The sequence below is a fragment of the Biomphalaria glabrata genome, chromosome 13, assembly GCF_947242115.1.
Source record: "Biomphalaria glabrata chromosome 13, xgBioGlab47.1, whole genome shotgun sequence".
In the NCBI taxonomy this organism is placed as follows: Eukaryota; Metazoa; Mollusca; class Gastropoda; family Planorbidae; genus Biomphalaria; species Biomphalaria glabrata.
In genome coordinates, this window is record NC_074723.1 from 795,373 (window position 1) to 805,157 (window position 9,785).

The 9,785-nt window shown below is 32.7% G+C and overlaps 1 long non-coding RNA gene across 8 annotated transcripts in view; it reads left to right on the plus strand.

The window, feature by feature from the left end:
- Nucleotides 1–9,427, plus strand: part of LOC129922385 (uncharacterized) — a 34,552-nt gene extending 25,125 nt beyond the window's left edge. For 4 of the 8 annotated variants that reach the window (XR_008774396.1, XR_008774397.1, XR_008774394.1 and 1 more), the window contains 3 exons: nt 4,427–5,697; nt 6,699–6,877; nt 7,006–9,427. This is a non-coding gene — a long non-coding RNA (uncharacterized LOC129922385). The remainder of the gene's footprint in view (nt 1–4,426; nt 5,698–6,698; nt 6,878–7,005) is intronic. The other 4 variants (XR_008774393.1, XR_008774395.1, XR_008774392.1 and 1 more) reach the window with 4 other exon arrangements.
- The last annotated feature ends 358 nt before the right edge of the window (nt 9,428–9,785 follow it).

Genomic DNA, 9,785 nt, shown 5'->3' on the forward strand with positions numbered 1-9,785 from the left:
ATACACAAATTTACTGTCTGCCTGTGTCAAAATTTACAATTACAGTTCAACTTCAATGCAATATATATACTTGTACTGCACAAAATTACTGACTATTACTTGATGAGATATATAATATACATTGGCATAAAAATATTGTCTGCCTGTGTCAAAATTTACACTGTCCAACTTCAATATACTATTTACTAATTAATTGTTGGTGCACCTGAAGTGTCTGGTCGATTTTTGGGGCACCTTTTTCATCCTTCAACTGTCTACGAGTGTTTACATACTATTTACTAATGAGATATAAAATATACACAAATTTACTGTCTATGGTGTCAAAATTTACAATTACTGTTCAACTTCAATGCAATATATATACTTGTACTGCACAAAATTACTGACTATTACTTGATGAGATATATAATATACATTGGCATAAAAATATTGTCTGCCTGTGTCAAAATTTACACTGTCCAACTTCAATATATTATTTACTAATTAATTGTTGGTGCACCTGAAGTGTCTGGTCGATTTTTGGGGCACCTTTTTCATCCTTCAACTGTCTACGAGTGTTTACATACTATTTACTAATGAAATATATAATATACACAAATTTACTGTCTGCCTGTGTCAAAATTTACAATTACAGTTCAACTTCAATGCAATATATATACTTGTACTGCACAAAATTACTGACTATTACTTGATGAGATATATAATATACATTGGCATAAAAATATTGTCTGCCTGTGTCAAAATTTACACTGTCCAACTTCAATATACTATTTACTAATTAATTGTTGGTGCACCTAAGGTGTCTGGTCGATTTTTGGAACACCTTTTTCATCCTTCAACTGTCTACGAGTGTTTACATACTATTTACTAATGAAATATATAATATACACAAATTTACTGTCTGCCTGTGTCAAAATTTACAATTACAGTTCAACTTCAATGCAATATATATACTTGTACTGCACAAAATTACTGACTATTACTTGATGAGATATATAATATACATTGGCATAAAAATATTGTCTGCCTGTGTCAAAATTTACAATCACTGTCCAACTTCAATATACTATTTACTAATTAATTGTTGGTGCACCTGAAGTGTCTGGTCGATTTTTGGGGCACCTTTTTCATCCTTCAACTGTCTACGAGTGTTTACATACTATTTACTAATGAGATATAAAATATACACAAATTTACTGTCTATGGTGTCAAAATTTACAATTACTGTTCAACTTCAATGCAATATATATACTTGTACTGCACAAAATGACTGACTATTACTTGATGAGATATATAATATACATTGGCATAAAAATATTGTCTGCCTGTGTCAAAATTTACAATCACTGTCCAACTTCAATATACTATTTACTAATTAATTGTTGGTGCACCTGAAGTGTCTGGTCGATTTTTGGGGCACCTTTTTCATCCTTCAACTGTCTACGAGTGTTTACATACTATTTACTAATGAGATATAAAATATACACAAATTTACTGTCTATGGTGTCAAAATTTACAATTACTGTTCAACTTCAATGCAATATATATACTTGTACTGCACAAAATTACTGACTATTACTTGATGAGATATATAATATACATTGGCATAAAAATATTGTTTGCCTGTGTCAAAATTTACACTGTCCAACTTCAATATACTATTTACTAATTAATTGTTGGTGCACCTGAAGTGTCTGGTCGATTTTTGGGGCACATTTTTCATCCTACAACTGTCTACGAGTGCTTACATACTATTTACTAATGAGATATATAATATACACAAATTTACTGTCTGCCTGTGTCAAAATTTACAATTACAGTTCAACTTCAATGCAATATATATACTTGTACTGCACAAAATTACTGACTATTACTTGATGAGATATATAATATACATTGGCATAAAAATATTGTCTGCCTGTGTCAAAATTTACACTGTCCAACTTCAATATACTATTTACTAATTAATTGTTGGTGCACCTGAAGTGTCTGGTCGATTTTTGGGGCACCTTTTTCATCCTTCAACTGTCTACGAGTGTTTACATACTATTTACTAATGAGATATAAAATATACACAAATTTACTGTCTATGGTGTCAAAATTTACAATTACTGTTCAACTTCAATGCAATATATATACTTGTACTGCACAAAATTACTGACTATTACTTGATGAGATATATAATATACATTGGCATAAAAATATTGTCTGCCTGTGTCAAAATTTACAATCACTGTCCAACTTCAATATACTATTTACTAATTAATTGTTGGTGCACCTGAAGTGTCTGGTCGATTTTTGGGGCACCTTTTTCATCCTTCAACTGTCTACGAGTGTTTACATACTATTTACTAATGAGATATAAAATATACACAAATTTACTGTCTATGGTGTCAAAATTTACAATTACTGTTCAACTTCAATGCAATATATATACTTGTACTGCACAAAATTACTGACTATTACTTGATGAGATATATAATATACATTGGCATAAAAATATTGTTTGCCTGTGTCAAAATTTACACTGTCCAACTTCAATATACTATTTACTAATTAATTGTTGGTGCACCTGAAGTGTCTGGTCGATTTTTGGGGCACATTTTTCATCCTACAACTGTCTACGAGTGCTTACATACTATTTACTAATGAGATATATAATATACACAAATTTACTGTCTGCCTGTGTCAAAATTTACAATTACAGTTCAACTTCAATGCAATATATATACTTGTACTGCACAAAATTACTGACTATTACTTGATGAGATATGTAATATACATTAGCATAAAAATATTGTCTGCCTGTGTCAAAATTTACACTGTCCAACTTCAATATACTATTTACTAATTAATTGTTGGTGCACCTGAATTGTCTGGTCGATCTTTGGGGCACCTTTTTCATCCTTTAACTGTCTACGAGTGTTTGATTTGTGATAGGGCAAAGCAATTGTGAATATATAATATTAAAAATAGATTTTTATTAATTTATGTAAATGTTTACTATTTTCACCATCTGAGCTGTGAATGAATCTTGTTTTTAATGACCCAACTGTATAAAACTTAGCTCTTGAGCTATGAAGGGGGAATAACCCTTGAGAGATTATGGGCATGACATAGCCTTAATTGTGCTGATGTGCCAAAAACAAAAAATATCAATACCTTCCAACTGTTGGGCACCTATATGGTCATCAATTGTTGGAATACTTCATCCCTCATACCAACTGCTGGGCACCTCAAGTGTGTCCTGTCAGCTATTGGGGCACCACAAGTGTCCTAACAACTGTTTGGGCACCTCAAATATCCTTTTAACTGTTGAGGCACCTTAGGTATCGTATCTATTGTTGAAGCACTTCAAATGTCCTATCATTTGTTGGGGCATCTCATTTATCCTAACAACTGTTGGGCACTTCAATAATCTTATTTTTGGGCACTCCAAGTGTTCTATCAATTGTTTGGGCACTCCAAGTGTCCTATCAATTGTTAGGCACCTCATCGATCATACCAACTGTTGTCCACCTCAAGTTTGTCCAATCAGGTGTTGGGGCACCACAAGTGTTTCAACACTTTTTGGGCACCTCAAATGTCCTTATAACTGATGGGGCACCTCAATATCCTATCAATTGGTAGGGCACCTTAAGTATCCTAACAATTGGTAGAGCACCTCTAGTGTCCTATCAATTTGTAGGACACCTCTTGTCCTACTGTTTGGTAGGGCACTTCAAGTATCCTATCAGTTGGTAAGGCACCTCTTTTTTCCTACCAACTGTTAGATAACCACAAGTCTCCTATTAACTGTTGGGGTACCTAAAGTATCCTATCATGGGGCATCTCATTCATCCTAACAACTCAATGGTCTTATTGTTGGGGCACTCTAAGTTTCCTATCAATTGTTGGGCACCTCATCCATCATACCAACTGTTGTTCACCTCATGTTTGTCCTATCAGTTGTTGGGGCACCACAAGTGTCCTAACAACTGCTTGTCCTTTTAACTTATGTGGCACCTCAAGTGTCCTATTAACTGTTGGGGCACATCAAGTATTCATTCAACTCTCTCTCTATATATATATATATTATATTATATTATGTTAGTTTTGATTACCATTATAAATAAATATATATGATTATGGTTATTATATATTATATATAATCTGCAGTGTTTTTACAAATGTGTAGTCCTGCTTATTACTCCCAGAACCACTTTTTTTTTTTTTCAGTTTCATTAGCAACATATGAATTTATATATTTGAAATGTTTAATCACACTTCTTTTTACTGAAGTTTAATTTTTTGTTAACAGATATCAAGCTACAAAATAAAATTCCAATTTTTTAGGTTCTCGCCTATATCTGCAATTTATATCTATATATTAAGTTTTGTTACCTTGAACTCTTTCAAGTTTTTGTTACACAACTTTATATTTCAGATTCTTTTTGTTCATCCTAAGGTTCAAATGTATCAGTTGTTTTTGTTGACAGATATCAAGGTACAGAAATAAGAATCTAATTTAGAGTTTTTTAAAGCTTGATTAGTCATAATATTTGCACTATTATTTCCAATATGTGCCAGAGTGTCTGCTAAATGTAACTAGTATGATTAAAAACATGGTCATTGCAAAGTCTAACATATGGACAAGTAGGATGCTTGGGGCTTGATTCAGTGAAAGAATGTTGGACAAGCAGAAGTGTTATGGAGTGTGTGTGTTTTTATGGTGACTGTGGTAAGAGGTAAGCGATTGAATGTGAATGATGCAAAAGTGGCATTGTCGTCACTGGGTCTTAGTTAGGGGAGACGACTCCAGAATGTAAGACTGAAAGGTTGTGTTATTGTAGTGAGTTAGATTGTAAGAAATTTTATTACTTAAGTCTACTACATTTATTTCATGTGATCACAAGTATTATAAATGTTATATTTAGTTTTGTTCACAAGGAAGTTGTTCAAGTTCTTATTAGCTAAGATATATTATGCCTTCAACAGTTTAGTTGCCTACCAGCAGTTTGGTGCTACAAGTCAACAACAGTCAGACTAAATTAAATAAAGCCATGTCTATTTCTACATGATTTTGTTGCTACTAACCTGGTGTTACTAACAACTAACTCGAAAAGGGAGAGGGGAATTATCATCTTATTCATGTACTATTTACATTAGATTTTTACCAAATTATTTTAATTTTTACTACCCTTACTATTTTAACTGTGAATAGACCTTGATTTTAATGATTTAACTGTATAGAATTTAGCCCCTGTTATGTAGAGAGAGAGAGTAGTCTTTAAGGGACTGCAGGCACGACATGGCCTAAATTGTGCAGATGTGCATAAAATCAAAGAAATAAAACATTAACAAAATGTGTATTATAATTGTCACTTTTCCTCTACTTAGAATTTTTTTCTCTCCTAGATTTTCATAATTTTTTGTTGAAGTCATATCAGTTCTCAATTATTTTGTGCACCAAGTTACAAGAAAAAATTTAAGCAAGAGAGGTCACTACACTAAGACTTTGTCTTCTCATAAGAAAGGATGGCTGCCTGGTCATGTGATATGTGCACTGGACTGTGTATGGTCATCTTGATGCTCATATCTTGCCTGATGACATTTATTCTGCTGAATATTTGGTCAAGGAAGTAGATTCTCTTCAGCTCTCAAGAAACATTCAAAACATGTCAAACATTCGACAAGAATATCAAGTGCAATGTACATGTAAGTAATGTTGAAACATCTGATCTCATTTATGCATTCTTGAGGACAATCTGCAGCCACTAAACCAGTTACATCAGATCTGGATAAAGTGGTCGCTTCCTCTTCATTAAGGCTAGAACAGAAAGATTTTATAACTCTTTTACTCCATTTTCTGTCAGTGTGTTTCATGGTCATTAGTCACATCACAAAGAGGTTTAGTTTATTAACCAGTGGTTGTGTATGACTGTGTCTTTGTATGTTTTGTGTGTGAATGTTGTTCCTGTTTGTATCTATATTGTCGTTGCTATAGTGGTAATCCTCCGGGTAATCATAATCAAACTAAATTTTCATTTGTTTGGATCTTATCTGGTGGGAATTTTAAACTTAGTAATTTGCTCTTAGCTTACTTTTTGATTTTTAAGTACATTCTAAAAGAAATACAATAGATAAGGATAGAAAAAGAAAAGCAAACAATAAAGAGATTTGCTGAAACAATATAAAGTGAAATAAAAATATATATATAAAAAAAAAGAATAAACCTGGAGATTTTGAAGGAAAGACTGCTGTTGCCAACTCAACAAACCAATGAGTTTGTACTGCAAGAAAAAGAACTTAGTTGTGATTTCATTTTGCTAGAAATGCACAAACTTAATAGCATAATTTTCACTCTAAATATTAAAGCTTTCTGTATTCTGTACACCAGATACACTACATAGCTAGTTATTTATTGTTTTCTGGCATAATTGAAAATCTCCAATAAGTTCCTTAGACTTAAATGACTTAATTAACCTTAAAATTTTTAAAACTTTATTTGTTTGTTATTCTTTGCTGCTGTATTAGATGTCTTGGGTGTATTTTTTTTTTCTTAAAAGTTTATTCATAAAATACTAAGTTAAAACATAAAGTGAAACCTGCATCATCATAATAGTTTTGTTTAACATGAAAAGAAAAGCAACAAAAGAATTTTTTTTTTCCTTTTCAAGGCAAAAGTTTTTCTTATTAATTTTTAAATTCTTATTTAGACCAACATGATGAAAAGGTAGACAACATGAAGATGTAGACCAACATGATGAAGATGTAGACCAACATGAAGAGGTAGACCAGCATGATGAAGATGTAGACCAACATGATGAAGATGTAGACCAACATGAAGATGAAATGTAAACCAAAAAATGGGTCAAGAGATGTATGGAATACAATGGTAAGCAATGCTCTGTATATCTCTTTATATTTTCTTTATACTAAACCCCTGAGTAAAGCTTTGCCAAGTTTTGTGTTTCACTGACTATAAAAATGTTTTTATCAAATTTTGTTCTCTTGTATTGACAGTGAACATCTTGAGAAGTAAAACAATTCCTAGAGGCAAAGACACAGACACACCGGATCTATTAGAGATTTTCCTTTTCTACCATCATTTAGAGACTTCCTTGTGCTCTAAGGGAATATGTCATTATCTTTTGATTGCTAATTGGCATTGATGTTTTTACATTCCTACTGCGTCTGAAAGAAATTAACATTTCCCTAATGCTACTTCAAAACCAGACCTTCTCAAGACAATTTTAGTGACCAAGCTGCAATATGGGACTCAGTAGGAAACAATGAAGAATGCTCCTAACCTCAGGTTGAGTAACCATGCTCACCTACTAGAGTGGCGACAAATACTTCTACACCCACAGTTATACATCCTGAACCCTGTAACCCAACCTCACAACATGGTTACATTACCGGAAGTGGTCGCAAGGTCAGAAAACCTAACAGATACAATGGATAGAACAATGAACAGGTACAAGTACTCAAGTGATGTACTTTGTGAGAACTATTTAGGTGGAATCACCATAATTGACTTGTATAAATCTTGTTCTATATTTAGGTATATCTTGACAATCAGTCCAGTCATTTGTTCATTTTTTTTTTTAATATTCCTTTTTTTCCCCTCAAACTTCTTGTTGTTTCAGTTACATGTTTTTGTATTTTGAAGGAGGAAGGTGCTTTGGTATATTATCCTTATTATTATTGTACCAGTATTAAGCAAACTTGTATATCTTTAATTATTCATGAATTCTAAAGCAGAACGTCACTTCCACCGGAAAATGTTGTAACAACTATACGTGTCTTCAGTTAACATTCAATACTCTGTACAGTCACAACGCCAAAGCCTTGCTAGATTATGCTTTTAATTCAATTTGTTATCTCCCCTGCTTTAGTGTGCTATCATATAATTTTTTGTGTCACATCCCTGCACAATTTGTTCTATGCTTTTTTACAGTATAAATAGCGACTTGACATTATTTAGCTATATTATAATATTGTTATATTATTATATTTAAAATAAAACTGTTAACATATTCTATGCTGTTATGATATAAATGTTTTGCTGTTACCATGAATACAGTTTTGAGTTTTTGTCTGATTTCTTAGAGGAGAAATTTTCCATAAATAATAATAATAAGGCTTATCTTCAAGTCCGAAGATTAGTGAGAAGTATGCAGTATTCCCCAGCTAGGACCTACATATTTTGCTATAAATAAAGAGTATAATAATATTTACTACTTGGTATTGTCAGTCTTCACTAAAGCAATGAGTTTATCCCCTTAGTGTGTTTAAAATTTTCAAATACTAATTCACTTTGTATTATTTATTGGTGATCATGGGGTATCCACTTTGTCATCTCCATAGTCTCTGGTGTTAACACTCACTGTCCTGTTGGAGGTTACGGCTAGGATGTAATCTCTCTTTCTGATGGAACACATGTAAAACCAACAAAACAAACATTAGACCTAGACTTTATTAACAGGTAAATTTTTATAATTGTGAACTGGCGCTCCCAAAGCTACTTTTATGTATTTTAAATTTTACTTCCGTAGGCTAGTGCTAAGCTGTATACTTGTATTTCTGCCTATTATATGGGTTAGGGTGGAGTATTTAAAATAGAGCCTATGCTGTTTCCTGTACTGTTGACCAGTGGTCTCTGTGTCAGTTTTAATTATTCTGTACCTGGGACTGCCTGTAAGTTTCAGAATTTTTCTTTTATTTTTTAAAATTTTACTATGTGTAAATCTGTTTTATATTTGAACAACTGTCAAAATAACTAGCAGTTTTTTTTTTCTAAAGTTTGTTTTAAAACTATGGCCAAGCCCTGCCCAGTGCTTTCATGATGGCCACTTCTAATGTTTATGTACTAGATTGTAACTGCTGCCTTAGTCATTGAAATTAAAGTCTCATTTGAATTTCTTCTTTATGTTTCTAGATTTCTTTTAGTTCGCTAGTTTAGTTTAGTTATCTGGTTGCTTAGATGACTCAAACCCCTTGGTCACAGAGGTGCACAGATACAACCCACCCAGTAGTGTTACAATCTGGCAACTGTAACTTCTTGTTATCCCAGGCTAGACATGACCTTAGGCCCCGCCAGGCTAACATATTCTCTCATTCCAGACAGCATTGTCCCTAACAATAAATAATTACCTTGCTTTAGTTGTAGAATGAAAGATGAGCAAACAGTTAAAAGTTTCTATAGAATTCACTTGGAGGTGTGGTGGCTAAGCGGTAAAGTGCTTGGCTGCCAAACATAGGTCTAGGGTTTGAAGACCATTTTTTTTATAATGGTCCTAATATAAAGAAAAACAATTAGGCACCTTTCGGTCCACCCAGCTCAAATGGGTTCCTGACATTTAATGGAGAAAAGTAAAGGCGGTTGGTCATTGTGGTGGTCACCTGATACCCTCATTGACCATAAGACACAGAAACAGATGATTTTTTGTATCATCTGTCTTACAGATCGCAAAGTCTGAAAAGGGAAATTTATTTTAACTTGAATATTTTCACATTTTGCCCTACATCAAAAAGCTTCTCCCATTTTTTGTCTATCATTCACTTTGTCTTTAGAATGGTTTCTTTTTGATAATGATTGAATATTGAAGTCAATTAGATTAGTTGACTATGACTTTGTAGAGGGTAATCACTGACTAGATGTTAGTAGCATTTCCTGTCATATCTTTTTTGGTAATTTCATTGCTGATTAATTTCTTCTTGTTCATTGAAGTAATTACTGTACATTTCAAGGTGTATTGAGACCAGCACAATGACCTATTTTCCCTTTACCATTAACTTTC